This window comes from Phacochoerus africanus, chromosome X (assembly GCF_016906955.1).
Source record: "Phacochoerus africanus isolate WHEZ1 chromosome X, ROS_Pafr_v1, whole genome shotgun sequence".
Classification (NCBI taxonomy): Eukaryota; Metazoa; Chordata; class Mammalia; order Artiodactyla; family Suidae; genus Phacochoerus; species Phacochoerus africanus.
The window spans coordinates 101,032,525-101,058,279 of NC_062560.1; the positions used below are offsets into that span (position 1 = coordinate 101,032,525).

General features: G+C 39.4%; 1 pseudogene; it reads right to left on the minus strand.

Annotated features, from left to right (window-relative positions):
- LOC125118107 (60S acidic ribosomal protein P1-like) overlaps positions 1-21,140 on the minus strand; it is a 73,706-nt pseudogene extending 52,566 nt beyond the window's left edge.
- Positions 21,141-25,755: the final 4,615 nt, after the last annotated feature.

Below are 25,755 nucleotides of genomic sequence, written 5' to 3' on the forward strand. Positions count from 1 at the left end.
TAAGTTGAAATTCAGGTAATTAAAATATTTTGTGTTCCCCTAAAAACAGGGCTAAACTTCTTACGGAATTCTAATAACTAACTGAATATGCTAGCTTACTGAACACCCTTCAGAAATATGGCCACATACTGAATCTTCCATAGTTTTAAAGCTTACTTTCTTACTTTCTTTTGCTACCCCCAATTCTCCTTTTACTTCCTTTTTAAAGCTGAGGTATAATTTATAGAGAGTAAAATTCTCTTTTTGTCATGTTAGTTCTATGAGTTTTGACAAATCACCAAGAAAATTAATATATAGAATAGTTCATCACCCTTCAAACATCCTTCTTGCCCCCATCCCACAGATCCTGGCAACCACTGATCTATTTTCTGTCCTTATAGTTCATCCTTCTCTAGAATGTCACATAAGTGGAATCATACAGTATACAGTCATTTGAACCTGCTTCTTTCACTTAGCACAGGCATTGTAATTTCAGCCATATTGTGTGAATTAGGTGTTTGTTCATTTTTATTGCTGAGTAGTAATCCATTTTACAGAGGCACTATAATTAAAAAAAAATTTTTTTTAGGGCCATACCTGTAGCATATGGAAATTCCCAGGCTACGGGTCAAATTGAAGCTACAGCTGCTGGTCTATGCCACAGCAAGGCCAGATCTGAGACGCATCTGTGACCTATACTGCAGCTCACAGCAACGCTGGATCCTTAACCTACTGAGTGAGGCCAGGAATCGAACCTGCGTCCTCATGGATACTAGTCAGGTTCTTAACCCGCTGAGCCGCAACAGGAACTCCTATAATTTCTAAAACTATTCATTAGTTGCAAGATATTTGAATTGTTTCCACTTTTCAGCAAGTATAAATAAAACTGCTATAAGCATTTGTGTACAGGTTTTTATGTGAATATAAGTTTTCACCTCACTTGGATAAAAACTGATCTGATAAAAGACATACCCAGAATATATAAAGAACTCCAAAAACTCGATAACATGGAGAAAAACACTAACCCAATTTTTAAAAAGACAAAATATTTGAACAGACACTTCAACAAAGAAGATATGCAGATAGCAAGCAAGCACATGAGAAGATACTCAATATCATAAGCTGTTAGAGAAATATAAATTAATACCAAAATGATATACCACTATTTATCTATCAGGATATTAAACAGCTTAAAACCAGGGAGTTCCCTTTGTGGCTCAGTGGTTAATGAACCCAACTAGGATCCATGAAGACATGGGTTTGATCCCTGGCCTTGCTCAGTGGGTTAAAGAGCCGGCAATGCCATGAGGTGTGTGATGTAGGTCGCAGAGGCAGCTCATATCCCGAGTTGCTGTGGCTGTGGTGTAGGCTGGCAGCTACAGCTCCAGTTCAGCCCCTAGCCTGGGAATCTCCATATGCCTCGGGCCGCCAAAAGACAAAAAAAAAAAAAAAAAAAAAAAAAAGCTTAAAACGTAACGAAACCAAGTGCAATGAGGCTGTGGACCAACCGAAACTCTGAAACATTGCTAATGGAAATGCAAAATGGCACTTTGGAAAAGTTTAACAGTTTCCTATAAAGTTAAACATAAACCTACCATAAGATCCAGTAATCATGTGCTCAAGTATTTACTCACGTGTTTTTAATTACATTTCTTTTGGATGGAATTTTTTCCTGCCTTCCTCATTGGAGTAGAGTGAATATAACCTATTTTGTACTACTTTATAGGCTAAATGCTAGGAATACATATAGAGAAGAAAGATAGTTCCTACTCTTAAAGGTGGAGATGTTTAAAGGTCCAGGCTATTGCAGGCCATGGGGCTATTTGCCTCCTCATTCAATGGCCTCAGACTGCTGAGCTTTTCTCAGTTTTTGTATGTCTTTTTAAATCCTACTTATTCTACTCCTCCCTTGCATTCAAACTTTTAGCTGTTATTTCTCCTGGCTCTCAATGGACCTGCTGCTAACAGCCTCTCATCTAATTTGCTGTGGGCCAGCAAGCCAGATAATGAAGTCTATTAGAATTGTGTTCAAAATAATGTTACTGATTAAGGTTAGGATCTGACTGCCTCTCCTGATTCTTCTCCTACAGGGTAAAGTCCGTGGTCTTTGTGAGAGTTCTTTCCAACTCTCAAAGCCTTCTTTGTTTCCTTCCAGATTCTGGCCATCTTCCAGCGAGGCCAGTTAAGATTGCTGGAAGTCCAAACTACAGATAAAGGGGCTGCTATCACAGTTTACATTTATCTAGTCTAATCTGGTGAAATTTTGCTCATCTCCATGCTAGACAGAAGAGGAGTGAGCCTTATAATCTAGAGGAATTACATTTGCATATATTTAATGTAGTTAGCAGCAGACTAATAGAGAACAAACCACAACCCAAGAGCAAAAGCAAGGCCTGATAGAAAAAGAAAATGAGGAAAGATAAAATATATGCCAAGTTCTGCCTCCTACACTCAGAAGCCTCTGTTTCTCATTAAACTACTATATTTTAAAGAAAGTGCAATTTTTTAAAAGTGGGCATATCCCACTTCTTTTTTTTTTCATTTTGAAAAACTGTATTGAAGAATAGTTGATTTACAAAGTTGTGATAATTTCTGCTGTACAACAAACTGACTCAGTTACACATATACACATATCCATTCTTTTCTAGACTCTCTCTCCATATAGGTTATCACAGAATATTGAGTAGAGTTCCCTGTGCTATACAGCAGGTCCCTGTTGACCATCCATTTGGCATATCCCACTTCTAACTATCTCGAATTTAAAGTCATTGAGCACAAGCATCAGCATCTCACTATAATGTACAATTGTCCCCTTATATATGAATGGCTTTGTGACCTCACAGAGGAGCCGAATTACACCTAAAATTTAGCAGTAGGAACAGGTGTTCTGAGACGCTCATTTTCCTCTCCCATTCTGTTAGAGAATAGTAAGGTTTCAGAAAATAAAGTTAAAATAAAGAAACTATTTAACTTCTAAAGCAACTTCTGCTCTACCAAACCCACTCAGACCTTCTGTTGTCTTTAAAAGCAAAACAGCAGTCTTTGATTAAGGTCTGCAAGAAAAAGGAATATAAGACTCATCTTTGCTTTGTGCCAAATACATTGTCTCAAATACATCAGTGATTTCCATTCCAAAGAAGGGTTCAGTCACTTGCTGAATAAAATCATTTTCCACAGCACAGGAAATGAGGAGATTGGCTATTCTATCAGATGGGCAACTGAACAAACAGGGCTCCAGGTGGCTAATGTCACAGGGATGAAGGCACACAGGGGAACAAGGAGGCTTCTGGGTTTCAATGGCCCTCTTTTAATCAACATCCAACACAACATAATTGCATTTCCACCGTGATAGCAGCACTTTTCCAACCAACCCTCAGATAATAATCTATTCTAATATAATGCAGTTTCCTTAGAAGGACACAATTTATTGGGATACCGAGCTATTTAATTTCTTCCTTTCCTTTAATTATCTCTCTTTAACCTTAGTTTTGGAAAAAAAATTGCTCTCTTTCTTGGGCAGTTCCAGGCAAAGGTGCCAAAGATTAAAAGAAATGAAGCCCTATTATTTCTCTGAAAGATTTTAAAAGGTTGAGAAAATTATTTTGTCAGTTTTATTTTAATGAAAATTGACTATGCCATTATCCTTCTGAGAAACATAATTTCCAAGCTCGGCCTCTGACGTAATTGCATGCTTAAAAAAAAAATCTCTAAATGACTCTGTGTCAGTTAAGTAACTTATCACATTCACCACTCATAAAAAATGGTTCATTTCTGTTATCTGCATTTAGGTAAATTTCTATGCAACATCAACTTCATTCAATTAAATAACACAATATTTTATACTTGGGGAAGCAGCCATATTCTTTTCTGGGTTGAGCACTGCACTGGTCATGGCATGCCTTCTTAAATCATTTTAAGGAAATAGGTATTGTCAGTTCTGTTAGGTGTGGTTATGTTTTGGTCTCATGGTTATGTTTTTGTAGAGAATCCTTATATTTTAGAGACATATACTAAAACATTTATGTATGAAATGATAGGATGTCTGGGATTTCCTTCAAAATAATATGGCAGAAATGGGGCATGTAGATGAAATAAGAGTGGTTAAAAGATCATAACTGCCACAGCATGGTGATGGCTACATGAGGAGTTGACATATTGTTCTGTTTACTTTTGTACATGTTTAACAGTGGTAACGCACCCAACCAGTATCCATGAGGACACAGGTTTTATCCCTGGCCTTGCTCAGTGGGTTAAGGATCCAGCATTGCTGTGAGCTGCACTGTAGGTCCCAGACATGCCTTGTATCCGGTGTTGCTGTAGTGCAGGCTGGCAGCTGTAGCTCCGATTCGACCCCTAGCCTGGGAACTTCCATATGCCACGGATGAGGCCCTAAAAAGCAAAAAAGCAAAAAAACAAAAAAAAACAAAAAACAAAAACCAACCCAAACCTTTCAGCACTGTAATGCCTAGAAACTCCTCAGTCTTTCGCCCTATTCTTACTCATGTAACCCATGCACCAACCAAGCTGGACTGTCAATTCAATGAATATACCTGGTATATCACCACTTTTGAACTTGAGTACATTTTAACCTTCTGCCAGAAATGTCTTATCCTTTCTACCTCTATCAAATTCCACCCAGCCCCATAAATATCAGGCCAGCAGCTGAAGCTCCAATTCAACCCTTAGCCTGGGAACCTCCATATGCTGCAGGCATGGCCCTAAAAAGACAAAAAAAAAAAAAAAAAAAGAAAAGAAAAGAAAAGAAAAAATCAAATCTCTCCCTACCATATTCCCTTTGAATTGTTTGCTGAGGTGATTATTAAATGATTATTCCATTAAGTGATATAGAAACCTAATAGTAAATTGTTCACAGAAAATAAAAATTTGGTGTGGTTCAATGTCAAAATGGTATTATATCAAAATATTATTGAATAGTTACCTAACATACAGCACTGTGATTCATTCTTAGAGCATTATATAAAGAAGTTGGCCCCATATTAAGTATGTTGGCACTTAGTTTTTAATTAAGATTTAGAATAATGAAAAGGAAAGCACGATATTATCAATGAGCATTTAGTAGATGTTCATCAGAAAATGAGACTTCCATTTGTACAGAAATAGTTTCTATCACTCCAGAGCTTCTAAGACTCAGACAACAAAAGTACTCATATTTCAAGAGTAAGCACATTTGACATGGGAAACTTTCTCATTACATAATATTAAGTTTAAAAAAGAGCAAGATATTGAACTGTATATATCATATGATCCTGATCTTGTAAGAAAAAAGCTACATGTCTATATATACATAGAAAAAAAGAAAAAGGAAATACAGTATGTTAACAGTAGTTATCTCTAAGTAATAGAATGATAGGTGATTTTTCTTTTTTCTTTTCCATATCTGCAAATTTTTTTTACAATGAGCAGCTATTATGAACATAATCAGGGGAAATTATGGTTAAAAATATACTTGGAAGGAATTCCCGTCGTGGCTCAGTGGTTAATGAATCCGACTAGGAACCATGAGGTCGAGAGTTCGATCCCTGGCCTCGCTCAGTGGGTTAAGGATCCGGCGTTGCCGTGAGCTGTGGTGTAGGTCGAAAACATGGCTTGAATCTGACGTTGCTGTGGCTGTGGTATAGGCCGGCCGCTACAGCTCTGATTAGACCCCTAGCCTGAGAACCTCCACATGCTGTGGGTGCCGCCCTCGAAAAGGCAAAAATACAAAAAACAAAACAAACAAACAAAAAACCTTGGAAAATTAAGTCACTATGTCATTCCCCATACCATATGAATTAAAAACTTAAATCTGAAATGATAGAACCATAAAAATACTCGAAGAAAACATGGGTGAAATTTTTAATAAGTTCAGGGAGGGAAAGACAAGATGCTATATAATCCAGAAGCCATAAAAGCAAAGATTAAGTTGACTATATGATCTAAAAATATGACATCACACACACACAAAATCCTCAGCAGGAAATCAAAAGACAAACTGGAGGAGTTCCTGCTCCTGGAAATCAGTAAGACTAAGGTCAAAAATTTTGATCACTATCCAGTTAAATGGGGCAACAGATAATTCACCAAAAAAAGTAATACAAATTTCTCTTAAACATATGAAATATGTTCAATCTCACCCATGAAGGAACTTCAAATCAAATCTAGAATACATAGATCTATAATATATATCATATAAATAAAGATAACAATTTCGATAACACATTCTGTTATAAGAGTGTAAAGAAATAGCCACTCCCATACACTGCTTATGGGCTTAATATTTTTATCCCAATGAAAACAATTTGGCAATTTATGTCAAAACTGAAAGTGTACCTACCCTTTTACCCAGCAATTCCCTTTCTTGGAATTTATGCTACAGATATACTACCACATGCACAGCAAAGACTTTACAAATATATATATATATATATTTTATATATATATATATATACACATATATATATATTTATATACATATAAATATATATATATTAGAACAATGTTTGTAATAGTGAAAAATTGGAAACCATCTAGATGTCCATCAACAAATTATGGTTCATCCAAACAATGAATCAGCATTTCTACATGCACTGAGATGAACTACCTCCAAAATAATGTTAAATGAAAAAAGTGAGGTATAGAAGAGTATATAAAGAATGTTACTGTATGTATGTTATGTAAAGTATGCTATTGTGTATATAAATGCTTAGAATACCTTTGAACAATAAACAAGAAATTGGTAATAGCTTTTCCTTCTGGGGAAGGTTATGAAATGGCTGGGTTATGATAAAAGGAAAATTTTTCACTTTCTGAGGTTTTTTTATTTTTTATTTTCCTTCTTATTATTTTGCTTTTTAGGGCCATACCTGTGGAATATGGAAGTCCCCAGGCTAGGGATCAAATCAGAGCTACAGCTGCCGGCCTATGCCACAGCCACAGCAATGCCAGATCCGAGCCGAGTCTTCGACCTACACCACAGCTCATGGTAACACCAGATCCTTAACCCACTGGGCGAGGCCAGGGATCAAACCCACTTCTTCATGGATACTAGTCAGGTTTATTTCCGCTGAGCCACGATGGGAACTCCCTGAAGTTTTCTTAAAAATATATTTATTTATGTCTTCTTAATGTTTGAGTTTTCACCATATGCATGTCTTACATACTCAAAAATCAATTAGAGTGAATAAAAGTTAAAAGATCACTAAAAAACGTAGACATAGGGGAAGATAAATGTCCACGTTTTGACAAGCTTTGTTTGTATGAAAGCTTCAACCTTCTGATGGAGGGCAGGGCTACTAATTCCTTAGAATACAGGAAGAGAATGTTAAGGGCTCTCATAGGTGACTTAAGAAAGTTAGACAAAGATGATCTGAGAGCATGGGTAAGTTAAGAAGAAAATCCAGAAAGCTTTACAGATATAAGGTAAGAAATACTCAGCAAGATTCATGAATAGAAAAAAAAACATAGAAAATTACACCATACCATAAGAAGGACTAAAAGTATGTTATGTTATCTGAAAATACTGCATGATACTAATGACACTGAGGTGTAATAACAGGAATTTAAAAAGGTCAGCTTTCCACTGTATTTGGCATAGATATAACCTGCTTAGGAATTCTGGTCCAATTTATTGATCCAGGCTGTTTGTACAACCAATGGGCAGTTCTTTGGCAATTTGTGTCAAGCATGCCATAGAAGAATCTATGATTTCTTTTTCACCCTGAGAATCAACCCAGCCTGAGTGCACACATGCACACGCTCAAGCAGGCACACACACACAGACCTCACAGTTCAGCAAGAAGTGCTCTACTTTTTTAAGGGGTGTTTTTGCTTCTGTTCTCTTAACCCCAATTACCATGCTGACGAGTCATCTGATGTCCGTGCCTTTAACGTTTGTTATTTACGATCTTTATTAGAGTCAAACCTTTCTGTGCTCCCCTACTTTACCCACCCAGTCTGACCCAGGAGCTAACCAAAAGAACTGGAATTTAAAGAGAAAAGTGTAGTCAGTCAGAACCAAGCTGGTCAGTTTGAGAACAGAAAGCAGACAGGATCTAGGACAAATTGCTTAAATCTTCCAGAAAAGTAAATTAAGTGCTACTGAAGACACAATGGCTTCTCTCACATGCACACTAAGAAGAGCCACAAAAATGACCTAACTTGGAGTTCCCATTGTGGCTCAGAGGAAGCGAATCCAACTAGTATCTATGAGGATGCAGGTTAGATCCCTGGCCTCGATCAGTGGGCCCCGGGGATCCAGTGTTGCCGTGAGCTGTGGGGTAGGTTGCAGATGCGGCTCAGATCTGATGTTGCTGTGGCTGTGATGTAGGCCGGCAGCTGTAGCTCCAATTCGACCCCTAGCCTGGGAACCTCCATATGCCACGGGCACGGCCCTAAAAAAGAAAAAAAAGATCTAACTTAAATAAAACCAGTGAATAAAATTCCCTTGTGCTGGGCTGCTGAGAAGCTTTCCAGGTGAAGTGTTGTTTGAAAGTGCAAAAAGTGTAGGTTAAGCCTCAGGTCGGTGGGAAATGCCCAGAAAACCCTCTGTGGGCCACCATAAACTGCTTAAAAGAGCTGCCAATATTTCATTTGGCACCATGAGAACACAGACTATATGCTGTTGTACATATTTCAAAAAAACTTAGAATATTTATTGTATTTTACATGTCAATTACTATATAATTTCTGCAATTGTTGCCTTTTCAGTTTCTTCAGGAAATCTACCCCCGTAGAAGGTTGGAGCGATCAGTAGGAGCCTTGTCATCGTCTCTCCTGACATCTAGTGGATGGATACCAGATACCACAGTAACTGTAACATTTTCAAAGCATCAGTTTTGGGTAAAAAAATGAATCTCTCTTTCCCTTTCTTATACTCTCTAAAGATGACCTAAGAGTTTCTGATCATATTTGAAGGTGAAACGTAAAACTAAGTATCTCCTACTGAATGGTCTGAGTTATACTTAATAGCAGTTAGGTTTGTAACCACTGAAAGGATGTTTTTCTGTTTTTCCTTAAGACGGCCTGGTATTCTTTAGGTTCTTCTTTGGTAGGCAGCCAAGACTCTTAAGGCCTAGGAATCAAAAGCACAGGGTCTGGATTCATTTTCTGTGGCAGCTGTAACAAATCATTGCAAACTTAATGGCTTAGAACAATGCACCTATTATCTTAGCAGGTCAGAAGTCTTAAAATCAAGGTGTCAGTAGAGGCTTAATTCCTTCTGGAGGTTCTAGGGAACCTTTCTCCATTTCCTTGCCCCTTCCATCTGCTAGAGGCTACCCACATTCCTTGGCCTGACTTCACTGCTCCATCTTCATATTTCAAAATACATGTCTTAGTGACCCAATCTTCACTGACATGGCATGTTTGCTCGTCTTGGATGAATGTCCAGCTTGCAGTGATCAATTAAATTATAAAGACATTCCTGAGGGGGCAGTCAAGGCTCTGTAAGAGAATATGATCTTTAGCCCCTAAAAGCTTGTATTTTTACTCATTTTTTTGAGGTATATAGCACATTATCCTGGGGTTCAGGAAATCTGGCTTCTCTTTCTAGCTCTTCTACTTAACAGGACACTTAGATGGAATATGAAATGGCCTAATCGACATGTCAGAGATACCCAGAGAACTGCCACCTTCCTCCCAATCTTTTACATAATTATTTCTTGATGCCTGAATTTGGAGAAAAAAATAATAATTAAAGCAGGAGATGGGAAGCTATTTATTCAACAAAATGGAGATAAGACTTAATATGAACATAATCCTGAAAAAGACGACAATAATACCTTAACGCAAATAAGAAGTGACCTATACAAGATTCTGCCCTGCAAACATAGTTCGATAAGCCAAAAGAAACAGTCTGAGTGCCTGAGGGGCTGGGGGCATAAAGTTCGGGTGAGGGAGAGGCCAGTAACACTTGATGACCTACTCTGTTTCATGAAAGTCCAGTGTGAGGAAATGGGGATTTTAAGGTCTTCATAAATATTATAACAAAGACAAAAACCTTAGTGCTCCTGAAACAGTGACTCTGGGAGAGACTGTCACATGAGGAGACCTTTTGCTGCCTCTTGAGGAAGTCCCTTACACAAGACTGTGGCTACCTAACTCTCCACTCTTGTACCTTTCCAACAGCACGGCACTGGGGATTAAAAAGAATGCTGTTCCCTTCAACCAAAGGAGAGAGAAATGTGGACAAGGCTCATCCAAGGCCACCAAAGTGGCCACATGGAGAGAGCCATGCTTTGTGGCAAAGTTGGAGAAGGACAATGAGGAAGATCAAATTATTTGTCCCATTGTAAGAAAAAAACTAACTTCTGCAGGACAGGAGGCTTTTGCCGAATAGAGATTTTGGAAACATTATAATCGAAACAAAAGCTGTCACCTCTTCTGAAGTGAGGCCACCATGGAGGTGGGGAGAAGAGAAGCATTTCAGTCTTTCCTTGGCATATCAGTTAGTAAAAAAGTGGGGAGTTCTGGTTGTGGCTCAGTGGAAATGAATCTGACTAGTATCCATGAAGACACAGGTTTGATCCCTAGCCTCGCTCAGTTGGTTAAGGATCCGGCGTTGCCGTGAGCTGTGGTGTAGGTCACGACATGGCTTGGATCTGGTATTGCTGTGGCTGTGGCCGGCAGCTGCAGCTCCAATTAGATCCCTAGCCTGGGAACTTGCATATGTCATGGGTGCAGCCCTTAAAAAGCGGAAAAAAAAAAAGTGGGACTTTGGCATGAAAAGCAGTGGGCTACCAAGGCACAAAGGTCACAGCTTCCAAAGCATCAAGAGATCTTTAGTTATCCCAGGGTAGTTCCATGAATTTTTTCATACACAGTCTAAAAGATTTTAAGATCTATTGAGACTGGAGTTCTGGGATAATTTTAATGGGAGAATTGTGGTTTCAGAGTATCCTGCTCTTTAATAGGCCAACAATCAGGCCCATTAGTGTAAGAAACCAATCAACACTGAACAGGAAGTGTGGGTTCAGTCTGCACTCTTACTCATCGTGACATTCATTAATCAACAAACTGCTATATACAGTCCAGGAGCGGGGCCAGGCTTCTTGGGGGTAAAGATCAACAAACTGCCCTCAAGGAGGGAAGGACAGAAACCCACAAATACAGTAAAAAGTGGCAAGTGCCATAAAAACAGTGTGAATGATGTACTATGTGATGTCAGACAAAGAAGAGATGATTTCTGCCTTTGGAAGGAGAGCAGTGCTTAACTCAGGAGGATGTTGCTTTGGAGATGGAACATTGAAAGGCGAGAGTATTCTGTGTGGTTAGGGTTAAGTCTCTTCTGTTATTTTACTTGCTTACTTCAGTGAATGCTGTTCTGAGCCAGCCCCAATACCGGGGCCACTCTGCTATGCACTCTGCTTAGAGCCTTCAACTCTCCTCTTCTTAATCTGTTCCCATCTGCTAACACTACTGCCAGCACCCCTGGCCCTCACCACCCTCACCTTTCCTATTTTCTTCCTGATGCTTAAAGTCACCTGTTGCAACAGTAACTCTTTGGCACATTAAAATGATGCCTGATGCAAGCTGCTTATATCAACACTCGACAATTCCCTCTGGCAAAATCCTGGTCTTCTTGCATCAGACAAAATTTCTATAACTGAAGGTGAGTTGACGATAAGAGTCCAAGTTTGAAGACGCAACAACAACCTACCAACACAAACCCCCACCAAAAAAAAAAAGAGAGAGAGAGAGAGAGAGAGAGAGAGAGAGAGAGAGAGAGAGAAATAGAGGAAAAGTCTTTGCTTCATTCTGGACTTAGAAGCCAGTAAAAAAAAAATAAGCATAAAAACATCGTTCTTCAGATTGAGATGCCCAAGTCAAGAGTTTTAAGAGTAGCAGTCCAGCCAAGTGTCAAATACATATGATAAATGCTTAAGTAAACATCATTTCACCCTAGAAAAGGTCTGGTTTGTTTGCCTGTTGTTTTGCGTTTATTTATTTATCATTTATAGCCTATTTGCCTATAACATATAGTAAAAAATAAATAATGTAAAGATTTATGCACCACAGATGGTGAAAATAAAGATAAAAATTATATCTATTAAAACTCTAATAAAGATAGGAAAAGAGAATTTATCCAGAACCAGGAACAAAATAATTACCATGCTGAGTATTCAGTTTATTTCTGAGCATCCTGAGAACCAAGACCAGTCAAGCCAAACCAAAAAAAAAAAAAAAAGTATAGTTTCTACTATCTTAATTCCACTTCTTCCAAAGAAACAAGCTTTTGGCTGGTACTGTATTTTAGATGGCATTTTTCTTAAGAGTTCTTAGTTAAAAGACAGTGAGTATTGCAATCATTTTTAACAAATCATTCTCTGAAAGATGCAGAATTGCTTCATGTGACCATTTCTTAAGACTATCTCTCAAAAAAAGGGTCACAGGTATTGTGTCCAACTGTATTCAGAGAACCTGAGGGAGTGGATGCTTAACCTTTTAGTGACTGTCTCTCAAACATCTTCAGCTATTCTTTGACGTAAGCTGAGTAGAAGTCACTTCAAGATGGAGTTCTCCTGGTAAAGGCCTCAAACAACAATATTGGTGTGGAGGAGGGGAGGTTGGTATGCTTTATCTAACAGAAAGATGGGGGCCAGGATGGTGAAAATTAAATAACATGATATGCATTTTATCACTTGGTGCTGCTGTTTGGAAAAGCCAAGTTGTATATGTGTGTATATTTTTTGCTTTTATAGCAAGAGTGATGATTCTGCTCAAAATGTTGAGAAACTGGAACCTCCCAGGTCAGGATTGTGTGTGCCCCAGGACTTCATTCTCCAGAACTGTCCTATTTCTGTTAGCGCAATTCTGCTTATTAACAGTTATCTCACATAGTTGCATTTTCGTTGTTCAACAAATATGCAAACAAATAACTATTAATCAGTATCTCCAGAAAGCAGATTCTAATGTATTACCACACAGTAAAAGTACTATCAACATCCTAATTCCAAGTAGATAAACTAGGAGAGTCTTTGGCAACATTCCTGCCTTAGTAATACACATTCGCCTTGACCTCGAGAAGTAACTAGACTATAGGGCTTGCTGTTGAACAGTTTTTCCTATCAATGAGGTTTGAGGACAGAGTGTAAATGGCAGTAGTATAACAGATGGTAAGGGGTGGTAGGTCTACTTGTGTTTTCTGTGAATGAAATTTCACAATGATTCTGTTAACTCACATCTCCAGCCTCGTTCCTATAACCTACCTTGCCTTTTAATCTTCCAAATGGAAGATAAAATTGGATTCATTCCTCATGTCACAAACCAGAATAAATTCCAAATGGATCAGAGATTTCAAGGTAAAAATTAAAACTACTTACTAAAAATGAAATTCTCATACCCTTAGCTGAAAGTGGGTTATAACTATCTTCTTTTCTTTTTCTTTCTTTTTTTTTTGTCTTTTTAGGGCCGCACCCATGGCATATGGAAGTTCCCAGGCTAGGGGTCAGAACTGTAGCTGCTAGCCTATACCACAGCCACAGCAACATGGGATCTGAGTGGCATCTGCAACCTACACCACAGCTCACAGCAACGCCAGATCCTTAACCCACTGAGCAAGGCCAGGAATCAAACCTGCATCCTCATGGATGCTAGTCAGATTCATTTCCACTGAGCCACTATGGGAACTCCTTACCTTCTTTTTCTAATAAAGGAAACTAACATTAGGTTGCTTGTAAGATGGTTAAACATGTTTTATTTTAAAAGCTGTAATTAATAATTACATAGTTAATTTAGAAGAACAAACAAATAAGAATATGCCCCAAAAAAAGCCTGAAAAATAAGAGCTCGGGGGGGGGGCACTAGCCTAATCTGATAATAAAATAGACCATAAAGTCCCTATAAATAAAATAGAATAAGACAGACCAATAACAGAACAGAAAATCCAGAAATAGAGCCAATAACATACGCAAGTTTGCTTTAAAATAAAAGAAGCACCTCAAGTCAGAGAGGAAAATATGGACCTGGTAATAAATGGTGCTGGGATAACTAGATAGCCATAAGGGGAAAAGATAAAATGGATCTATTCCTCATGCCGTAAACAAGATAAATTCCAGCTGGATCAGAAATTTAAACGAAGCAAGCAAGCAAGGAAGCAAACATTTATCAGTACCACGAAAATGTGGAAGAATTCCTCTGTTACCCGAGGAGGAAGTCTCTCCTATGACTGAAAATCCAAAAGCAAAAAGGGAAGATACATTTAATTATAAAGAAACTGTTAAAAACTTCTGCATATCAAAAACCCATATACAAAGTAAAAAGACAGCAGATAGAAGACTTTAACACCCTGCGGGAATTTTAATTGAGAATGGAATATCTTGTTATACTAGACAGGAAGGCAGCTAAGACTACTAGGATCTTGTCAGACTGAAATGCCCTGATGGCCAGAGATGGGATAATCGCAGTATCAGTGAAAATATTAGCTGCAGTAAATTGAAATCCACCAAATATATTTAAATCCAGGGGTTCATAACTAGGATAAGAAAAAAAATTGGTCATTGTTGAAGGATACTAGTAAACCAGTGTATTACTTTGAAAGACAGTAAACAAAGAGAAGAACTCAAGAATTTTATCCTGCCTTTCCCACATATGCTGGACCAAATAGTAGATATAAGGAACTTGTACTCTCGATAGAAATATTCCAGCTGATAAATGAAGAAGGGATGTTAGAACATCATTTTGCAACCCTTAATGAGTTAATATACCTAGGTATTGATCATCAATGGTGGATGCTAATATTCTAAAAGAGGCAACCAGACCTTATGTACTTCCTGATTTTTAAAAAAAATCAACAAAATCACACAGTGGGAAACTCAGAACAAAGGATCTAGTTTCTTCAACAAATAAATTATAATAAATTAAGAGACGGAGAGAGAATCTATAAATTAAATCAACAAAGACACTTAGGAAATAATTGCATAGTATAATTCTTTTTTAAAATCCTGCGTCACACAAGCAATGCAGAGAAAGGATACTTATGAGACAATTGGAAATATGAACATGACCTGATATCTGATTATATTAAGAAGCTATAATCTTGTAGGTGCAATAACAGTATTGTGATTTAAATTGTCCTTATCTTTTAGAGATACATAATCAAACATTACTGATGAAATTTCTTTCATCAATTTTAATTCATCAAAATAGTATTTGCCTTCAAATAACATAGGTGGGGAGGAATGGGTAAGGGGAGAAATGAAACAAGACTGGCCATGAGTTGATAATTGTGGAAACAGATAATGAGTACATGAGGGCCCATTATGCTAGCAGTGGAGTGCTGGAATTGGATAGTACCTGCTCAGGAGAGCCCATTTCTGAATTTTCAGGAATTTTGACATCACCCTGGTATCTTGAAATTGGCCGCAGTGGAAGTATTTACATCATGAAAATCAGCACGTGCTACAAATCAGCTCCTTCTCCAAGAGCTAGTAGTTAAAATGTTTACCAGCATACCATGGCTGTTCAATTTTTGTACATTTTTTTTCATTCAACAAATATATTTATTGAGCATCTACTATGTGCCAGGCATTAAGTTAGATGCTGAGCATACCGCAGTGAACAAAGATATCATCCCTGCTTGTACTAATTTCCTAGAGCTTCTGTAATAAACTACCACAAATGGGGTTGTTTGAAACAATAGAGACTTATTCTTTCACAGTGCTGAAGGCTAGGAGCCTGAAATGAAGATGCTGCAGGGCCATGCTCCTTCTGAAACCTGTAGCAGAATCCTCTCTTGGCCTTCCTAGCTTCTGGTGGTGGTTGCCTGGCAATCTGGTGTCCCTTGCTTTATAGCTGCATTAACTCCCACTCTCTGCTTTCATCATCACACAGTCTCTTGGTGCCTGTGTCTTCACATGGCCATCTTCTTATAAAGGACATGAGTCATATTGGATGAGGGGCCCATCTACTCCCATATGACTTCATTTCTTAAATTTTAAAACTTTTTTTTTTTTTTTTTGTCTTTTTAGGGCCGCACCTGAGGCATATGGAGGTTCCCAGGCTAGGGGTCTAACCGGGGCTGTAGCTGCTGGCCTACCCCACAGCCACAGCCACACCAGATCCGATCCACGTCTGCAACCTACACACAGCTCACACAACAGCTCTAGTCAGATTCATTTCCGCTGAGCCACGACAGGAACTCTAATTTTTAAACTTTTTTTTTTTTTTCTTTTCTAAGGCCACACCCAGGGCATATGGAGGTTCCCACGCTAGGGGTCTAATCAGAGCTGTAGCTTCTGGCCTACACCACAGCCACAGCAATGCCAGATCCGAGTCTAGTCTGTGACCTATACCACAGCTCACGGCAACACCGGATCTTTAACCCACTGAGCAAGGCCAGGGATCGAACCCTCAACCTCATGGATCCTAGTCAGTTTGTTAACCGCTGAGCCATGACGGGAACTCCTAAAACATTTTTAATTGCTGTTAAAAATACATAAAGTGTAAACCACTTTGAAGCCTACTGTTCAGTAGCCATTAAGTATATCTACTTTGTTATACAGCAGAGCTCTAGAACTTTCCATCTTGCAAAACTGAAACACTATACCCAATTTCCCTTCCCCTCGGCCCTTGGAAACTATCATTTTACCTTCTGTTTCTATCAGTTTGACTACTTTAGATAACCCATGAGTGGAATTATGTAGTATTTGTTTTTTGTGTGACTGGCTTATTTCACTTGGCATAATGTCCTCAGGTTCCTCCATGTTGTAGCATGTGACAGGATTTCCTTCTTTTTTAAAGGCTGAATAATATCCCACTGTATGTATGAACCACATTTTGCTTATCCATTCATCCATCTATGGACATTGGGTTGCTTCCATCTCTTGGCTATTGTCAATAATGCTGTAATGAACACGCATGTGCAAATATCTCTTTGAAATCTTGCTTTAAATTTTTTCCTTTTGTATATGCTTTAATATTCCAATAATAAAACTTTTTAAAATATGTAAAGAAAAAGAAAAGGGCTGAAACTCAGGGAATGAAATGTGTGAAAAGCATAACCAAATTGTTACGAATGGGATTTTCATAAAGATTATTTAAATTCAACGTTTAATCAATCTTCTGAACAATTAAGTATCCATGTTATCTAGAAATAGAAGCAACTAGAACTAAGATTTTCTAGGTGAACATTGCTTTTTGCAAAATAAATGTAATTGACGTACAAGTATCAAATAGCATTTCTTCACTCTAGCACATAAATCAATGAAAGCAAAAAATACATTTTCCTCTCATATTCATTTCCAAGCACGTTTGTATTCTCTATTATGTGTAAAGGAACAAACACCAGAATCGGACTCCTAATGTTCCCTTTTTTTTTTTTGTCTTTTTGCCATTTTCTTGGGCCACTCCCTCGGCATATGGAGGTTCCCAGGCTAGAGGTCGAATCAGAGCTGTAGCCACCGGCCTACACCACAGCCACAGCAATGCGGGATCCAAGCCGCGTCTGTGACCTACACCACAGCTCAGGGCAACGCCAGATCCTTAACCTACTGAGCAAGGCCAGGGAGCGAACCCGCAACCTCATGGTTCCTAGTCGGATTCATTAACCACTGCGCCACGACGGGAACTCCCTAAGGTTCCTTTTGATTGTGAACACTGAATTGTAATTAAGATGCACGCACTTAGCTCCAGTATTTGTGTTGTCCCAATACTTGTGAGGATGTAAATTCAGACACTTTTTGGTTTCAAGATAATTGTGATTACTAGACTTGAAGTGGCCCTTTTTAGTCTATGCATTTTGCCTAGCTTTATGTCAGTATAAATTAGCATGAAATAGGTAGTATTGAGGGATAGGGTTGAAATATGGTTACTCTTTTCATCTAATGCATTACAATGGAGGAAAAAAAATTTTTCTAATGAAACAATCATGGAGTTCCCTTAGTGGCTCAGTGGTTAAAGACCCCGACTAGGAACCATGAGGATGTGGGTTAAATCCCTGGCCTCGCTCAGTGGGTTAAGGATTTGGCCTTGCCATGAGCTGTGGTGTAGATTGCAGATGAGGCTCAGATCTGGCATTGCTGTGGCTGTGGCGTAGGCCAGCAGCTTCAGCTCCGATTCAGCCCCTAGTCTGGGAACTTCCATATGCTGTGGGTGCGGCCCTAAAAAGAAAAAAAAATCACGAGAGGGGGAATGGGAAATCAGATGGAAAAGAAACCTGTGCTCTGTGTTTCAATAGTTGAGGACCAGATGTATGCTGCAGAATTGTGAATATTTGTTTCCACAGAGGGTCTTTTCCAAGGCTGCCCTTTGTTTAAATGACCTGGCTGTGTGTTTGTTAATTTTCTAAATTGTAAGTAATAGTATAATTCTAGAAACTGCCCTGGTTTGTTATTCTTGATCTTGCACCCCTTTAAGGTCTACGTATGCCAATCACATGTAAGCCTAGAGCTCACGGAATTGGTATTAGAATTCACGCCTTCAGCAAAAAATTTTTTCATAGATTGGACTGCATATTTGGTCCACATTCCATTGGAAACCTATTAGGATTTGGAGCTATACCATGGCTGAAGAGATCTAAAAGCTTAATAACCTACATGGGCAAATACTATTCAGTAGGAACCCACTATGAACAATCACATCAATACATCCTTTGCATCAATAACACGGCCAGGGCTCCAGAAATAACCTGGAGCATGCTGGAGGCACTGAGTTAGCCACTGGGAGAACAGGGCAAGCTGATGGGGAATGTGTCATGTACCCCTCCAGTCTTTGCCTGCTGGCTCACCCTAACCTACTGAGGAGTACTGCCCTCCACTGCACAGATAATGGCAGGACTAAGATTAAAAAGTAAAGCGGGGGCAGCAGCAGCTAGAGGCTAAAGAAGAGAATTGGGACCCTTGTGAGTGTGGCCTGGAGCATGCTAGCATATAAGTTTTCTGGATACTGTATGGTGGAAACTAGCTCTAATTCTTCTCCCAGGCGACAGACTAACCACCTGTGCTCTCTTCTAATTATCTTTGATCAGGCTTATGCAGTAGGAAGTTATGTTTCAGCAGCTATGATTGGGCCCAGGGCATAACTAAGTCTCTAATTACTAGCTGGTTCAATCAGAGCTCTTCTGGAATTTAGCAGCCGTTCATGTAAACTGCTTCAATATTTTTAGACTGTAAACTTGTCCTTTTCCACTTCTACGAGAACTCAGAGATGAACAAGTAAGAGTCAAGGAAGAGCAAATTTGTCAGTGAATTAACAAAAGCACAAAATGAAGACAGCTAGCCATAGGCAGGAAAAATAAGAATCCATTGTTGAGAGAAGGTACACACTTGCTCACGAACATTTCAGAACCAAGAAAGATATGCCTTTAGGGGCACTTCCAATTTTGGAATATCAAAACCTTGAAATGTGTTCCTCCAATTAACCACTGACGATATTTAGCGAGGGATAGAAAATCAGAAAACTTGGATTCAAATCCCAACTCTTTCACTTATTTTCTGGCTTTAGGATGTTAGGGGAAATCATTTAACCTCTACGATGATCAGGTTTCTGATAAAAAAAAAAAATTCTAATCATTCCACATCGCTGTTGTGAAAATCACATGAAATAACAGAAAAAACATTTAGCACCACCCTTGGTAGAGTAATGGCAGTTAATAAATGTGGTAATAATAGTAATAATCCCTATTATTTAAATAAGTGGGTTTTCTGGGCTCATTAGGAGAGAAGGGTGATTCCTTTGCCTATGGCCCTTCTCATCCCCATCCAATCGCTAATTAGAATTACACGGCAGAGTTAGTAAGAGGAACTGTTTCAGGCTGAGATGAGAAAGCCGTACCCCTCCTGAGATGGAGAAAGGCTACTCCCAAATGGTCTGCTTTTTACCTCCCTCTATAATGCCCCTGAAATGGTATAGCAGTTGATGAGGTTAAAGTGGTGCATAAACAACAAGCTAATTATTTCCAAAGGAAATGACTACTCATATAATATAATGCAGGTGGTGCTTAATAAACAATCCTTTCACTGGGAGAACAAAAGAGGGAAACTGTGAGTAATTTACAGGCACCTCAGTGAAATCGCTTATAGGGCCTTATGCATGTATGTCTTAAGACCTATATTCTGTTTAACTGCTCACCTCTCAGATGTGTGTCATTTGAAGAGTCCGGCAACACAAATGTGAAAATATCCTTAATCAAGTGCATATGTGTAGATCCTGCACTTTGCTTAGAGAGGTGGATGAAAAAGAATTGCAGTCACTTGTTTATGCACTTGGGCAGCTGTGCTATTGGACCCATGCCACTCTTATTCCCCATTGAAACAAAGGAAGCAAATTCTGTTTTCAAGAAAATAATGCCTAACACTTTGGCCAAACAGTTGTCTCCAAATGTTATCCTCCTTCGAGAACACCGTAATAATTATGAATATATGACGAAACGACATTTGGAAAGATTACCTGTGGGCAAGGGAGATGTTGAACTTTTCTCATTTTAAGCCACCAGTCCTGTGGTCATTTACTTGGGCTTTAAAGGGCAACTCCTGACATTTAGTCTTTGGTGGATTTAACAGGCCGCTTGTAAGCTTAAAGGTTTTGCTTGGTTAAATCAGGTTTTTATCACGGGCTATTTGCAACTTCATGCTCCATATCACAGAAATGTCAGTGTTGGCTTTTGCTCTGAACTGGACATAGCAATTCAAGATTTGTCCCTGAGTAGCTCTGAACATAGAAGGTGCTTAGCTTTAGGTCTGTTCTTAACCGCCCACAAACAACCTGTGGAAGCGTTCACTTTCACTCAGGTTGCTCTAAGGCTGTCAGATGACTGAACAATAACAGACTTTGGGGAAAGACTAAACGCCCATAACTTTCTGCCACATTGTAAACTTCCAGCGTGTTTTCCTTTATTCTCTTCCTGGTTGGAGGAAAAAAAAGCTTATTTTGATAATAAGCTTGAGAAGGACATTTTCTCTGGATTCTGTGGAAATAACGATCTCACTCGCTCTGGGAAGTTGAAGCTCAGCTGGGCTTGCACGGCAGCTTGGCAGGCCTCTTGTTGACTCCCTCGGGAATTTCGTACAACAGTTGTTCTCAATCCAAACTGTTTCCACTGCTCTCAAGTCCCCAGTCCTACCCCAGCTGTCCGTCCTCGCACAGATGGCCTCACCACCTACTTCATCGCAAAGACTGACCAGGAAGGCTCCCTCGTTCCCCTTCTCTCTTCGAACTGCATGACACATGGTCCTTTTGCCTGTGCCACAATGCTTGGGTCTCAGAGAAAGCCATGTCTCTTTTTCTTGCCTAGGCTATGTCCTCTGCTGGAACACTTGATCCCATCGCTTCTCCACTCCGGAGAGAAATTGTTCCATCAGCTAGTTTTTTTTTTCTTTTTTTTTCTTTTGGCCTCGCCTGCAGCATGTGGGAGTTCCAGGGCCAGGGATTGAACCCACGCCACTGCAGTGATGCCGCCAGATCCTTAACCCACGGCACCATAAGAGAACTCCATCCATCAGCTAGTTTTAATGGCACCTTCCCCTTGGTCTATAAACCCATCAGGGCTCCTTTGACTTTGACCCAAGTAACCATCCTATTTGTCACCTTCCTCTCAGAAGTACAACTTCTCACAAGTGTAGTCAATGCTCGCTGACTCCTTTTTCACCACTAACCCCTCACCACTGAGCTTCCACCCCACCACTTGACTACACTCTATTGAAACTGCTCTCTTGAAAGTCAGCAATGACCTAATAATTGGCAGATTTGCTGGCTTTTTCTTAGAATTCACCTTGCTTGACCTAGCCACAGTTTTTACCAATACTGACCTCAGCCCTCCGAAATCTCTTAAAGCTCTCTCCCTGGCTTCTGCCACATGACCTTGATTTTTCTCCTATCTTTTTGACTCCCTTGGATCTGTCTCCTTGGTCAATGTTTTTCCTCGACCCCTTCAATGGAAGCACCCCGTATAGGCCCCGTCCTTGGCCCTCATCTTTTGCATTCCCTCTCTTTTGATGAGCTTACCAACTGCACATGTTCAAGTACTTTTCTCCACATGGATGGCTCCTTGATCTCCACCATTCATTCATTCATCCATTAATTATTTAGTGAATGAATATCACATAAGTAGAGTGACTATATAATTTGTCATCCTAACTGGGACATTTGGGGTGTGAAATCAGTCATTATTAATACTTACATCAGAGCAACAGGCATAGCCCTGTTTGGCTTAGGCAAACTGAGACATACAGTAGCCCCATAAGGTACTCTGCCAAGTATGATGAAGCTACAAAAGTAAATCATAAATGCATCCTGCCCCCAAAGAGCATTAAGTCTAGTAGAGTGATGAGACATGAACATAAACAAACAGAATACTATTAGAAAGTGATAAACACTCCAAGAGGGCTCCAGATAAAATACACTTGGTTTTTAGGGTGAGAGATTTATTTTCACCTTGAAGGATCAGGAAAAGCTTTGTAACAGGGGCATTCAAGTAGCCTTTGGACATAGGAAGATGGTGGGATTCACATACTACGATTTCAGGTGAAAGGGACAAGATGAACTGGGCCCCACTCATGGTTCTTCAGTCTGTGAGATGAAAAGAGTGCCGTATCTAAGGGGGCACTATCCACACTATTGACATCCCAATTAGTTGAAAGTGTTCATATTTTAATAACTTCTTTGTTACTCCAAAGATGAGTGACTTGTGCATTAATTAATTTAACTTTTTTGCTTTTTAGGACCGAACCCATGGCATATGGAAGTTTCCAGGCTAGGGGTCGAATTGGAGCTGCAGATGCTGGCCTATGCCACAGCCACAGCAATGCAGGATTCGAGCCATGTCTGCAACCTACACCACAGCTCATGGCAATGGATCCCTAACCCACTGAGCAAGGCCAGGGATTGAACCTTCGTCCTCATGGATACCAGTCAGGTTCATTACTGCTGAGCCATGACGGGAACTCCCAACTTGCGCATTTCTTACAAAAGTTTTCTAGTAGATCACATGAAAATGCCATTTTCTATCAATCAGAGGGAAGTGTCTTGAGGAAGAGATAGCTTTTCCTACTTCACACTATCAGATGGGCTAGAGATGATCCTGAGTGTGTGCGAAGACATAAAACAGAAAATTGGGGAGCACAAACAGGACAGAGAGACTACAACAGTCTGACTAAAACATGGGGTGCATGAGAAGACACAATAAAAACACACTGGAAAAGTGGATTCAGTCCAGATTGCAGAGGGCCTTGAGTTTCACCATAAGAAAATCAGACTCTAGGCACAAGTCAAAAAGGTTTCCAGAAGTTACTTTGGGGACAATGTATATAATACCTTCAAAAGGCAAGGGTTGGAAGTGACTGTAAGACCAGTTAGATGATTGCTGGCCTTCCAGTGTAGGCCAACATTTCCCAAAGTAACTCTGTGAAACTAACTCTATTTCCTCTGGATTTTAATGACAACGTCAGACAGCAGGAAGACAGAAGCAGAGTCACATGGTTTAATTCAGCCCTACTACCTTTCCATAGCTCTGATTCTTGTACATTTCTCCCTGGATGATATGTCAATGCTTCATACGCCACATGTCCTAAATCAAACCCATCGTTTTTCTCCTCAAAACTATTTCTTCTGTGGGTACCACTACAAAATAAAGGTGACTTAAGTGAGAATTTCAGAAGCAGGCAGTCTAGGACTAGTACGGCAGCAGCATAAAGTCTTCATGGGATTTCATGTCAGGGATCCAGACTCTTAGGTGTATACTCTGCCATTTTTAGGGTATGAGTCTTGGTGGTCCATGAATGCTGGAATTCCAGCATCCTTGTTCCAGACAGTGTGCTGGAGGAAGAAGAGAAGAAATGTGTGATCTCGAAATTTTTAAGGAGACTTCCTGAAGTTATCATGTAATATACTCACTTTTTAAATAAATTTATTTTTCACTATTAACTTTTTTAAGTTTTCCGAATTTGTGAGTTGTACTGACATTTGTGAGCAGAAGAAATGACAAACTTAAAACATCATATTTATTGAAATAATCATATTTACAAATAAAGAATTATCTGAAAATAACAGAACATACCCACTTTGATCTCATCAGCTAGAACTTAGTCATATGGACACATACAAGGAAAGCTGAGTGAAAATGTGCCCAGCTCAATAAAAATCATTTTTAAAAAAAGAAGAAAAAGAAAATGTGCCCAGCTAAAAGTCCAGTTTCTCTTATTAAAAAAAAAAAAAAAAAAGAGGAAGAATGGATTTGAGTAGGTGATTGACAATGTCCATCAAAGAAGGTGAAATCTACAAGATTGAGAGGGAGAGCAGAAGAAAGGAGAAGGTGTTTAGGAGGGAAAGTTTTCCAGCCTGCACGGTTGGGAGAGGAATAGTTCTCTCATTTGTGACTGAACCGATATACTCTAGTATAGATTTATGTATTTTAAAGAAGAGCTTTATTTATTTATTTTTGTCTTTTTGCCATTTCTAGGGCCACTCCCTCGGCATATGGAGGTTCCCAGGCTAGGGGTCTAATCAGAGCTGTAGCCTCCGGCCTACACCACAGCCACAGCAATGCCAGATCCGAGTCTAGTCTGTGACCTATACCACAGCTCACGGCAACGCCGGATCCTTAACCCACTGAGCAAGGCCAGGGATCGAACCCGCAACCTCATGGTTCCTAGTCAGATTTGTTAACCACTGAGCCATGACGGGAACTCCAAGAAGAACTTTAAATAGTTCCCCGACTTGGTACAACTCAGAAGACACTAATATAGTCCTCCTAGCAGATTTGGTTATAGCTATGCATATAAGTTAGAACAGGAGAAGAGCCATTTGGAGTCCTGGCTATTACAGACTGCATTAGGAGGAATCACAATCTACATCACCAGAACTTCAAATAGATGTTATAATACAAGAACCCTGTTTTAGTTCTGCCTTGAACTTATATTTCTAAGAAATTCACACATATTCAGTTCTTATTTTTAATCTATACATGATAGGCATATGAGGTACATAGTAGGCAAATTATTTAATATACTCATTTTATTGATAGTGTTAGGGATAAAATTTTTTTTTTTTTTTGCTTTTTAGGGCCGCACCCGCGGCATATGGAGGTTCCCAGGCTAGGGATCACATCGGAGCTGTAGATGCGAGCCTACACCACAGCCACAGCCACAGCAATGTGGGATCTGAGCTGCCTCTGCAACCTACACCACAGCTCATGGAAATGCTGGATGTTTAACCCACTGCGCAAGGCCAGGGATCAAAGCTGTGTCCTCATGGATACTAGTCAGATTAGTTTCTGCTGAGCCACAATGGGAACCCCAGTATCAGGAATAAATTGATGCTTGCAATCATAGGGTTTCTCAGATGGCTTCGAGCACCACAAATCCTCTTGTGGGCTTTTTAGCAAGCAAGCCTGTTTTTTCCAAGCAGGTTGGTGACTTCAGGCTTCCCTTCTATTACCCCTCAAAACCAGCTCAAGTACATATTGTTAACCATGGATGGAATTGAGATTAGGTCCAGATCCCTCGGTGTATCTGGTATTGATCTACATGAGCCATATAAGATAATTCAAAACAGATTTTTATGTTTTCCCAAATAGAACTCCCCATTTGCAAAGATTTAAGCACCCAAAAGTACATCCAAAAGATGCTACTGGACTGTTCAAGAACCCAGACGAGGAAGGATGAGAGACATCTTGAAAACAGACCATCTCGACTCTAGATTTGATCAGCAGATATGGGAAGGGAAGGGAATATGAGGTAAGAAAGGGACAGGGAGTAGAAAAATGAGTTTATTTTGTGTTTTTTTTTTTTTAATTTGCTTTGCTTTGGGTTAAAAAAATGTACTGGACCTAAACAATATCTTAACGAG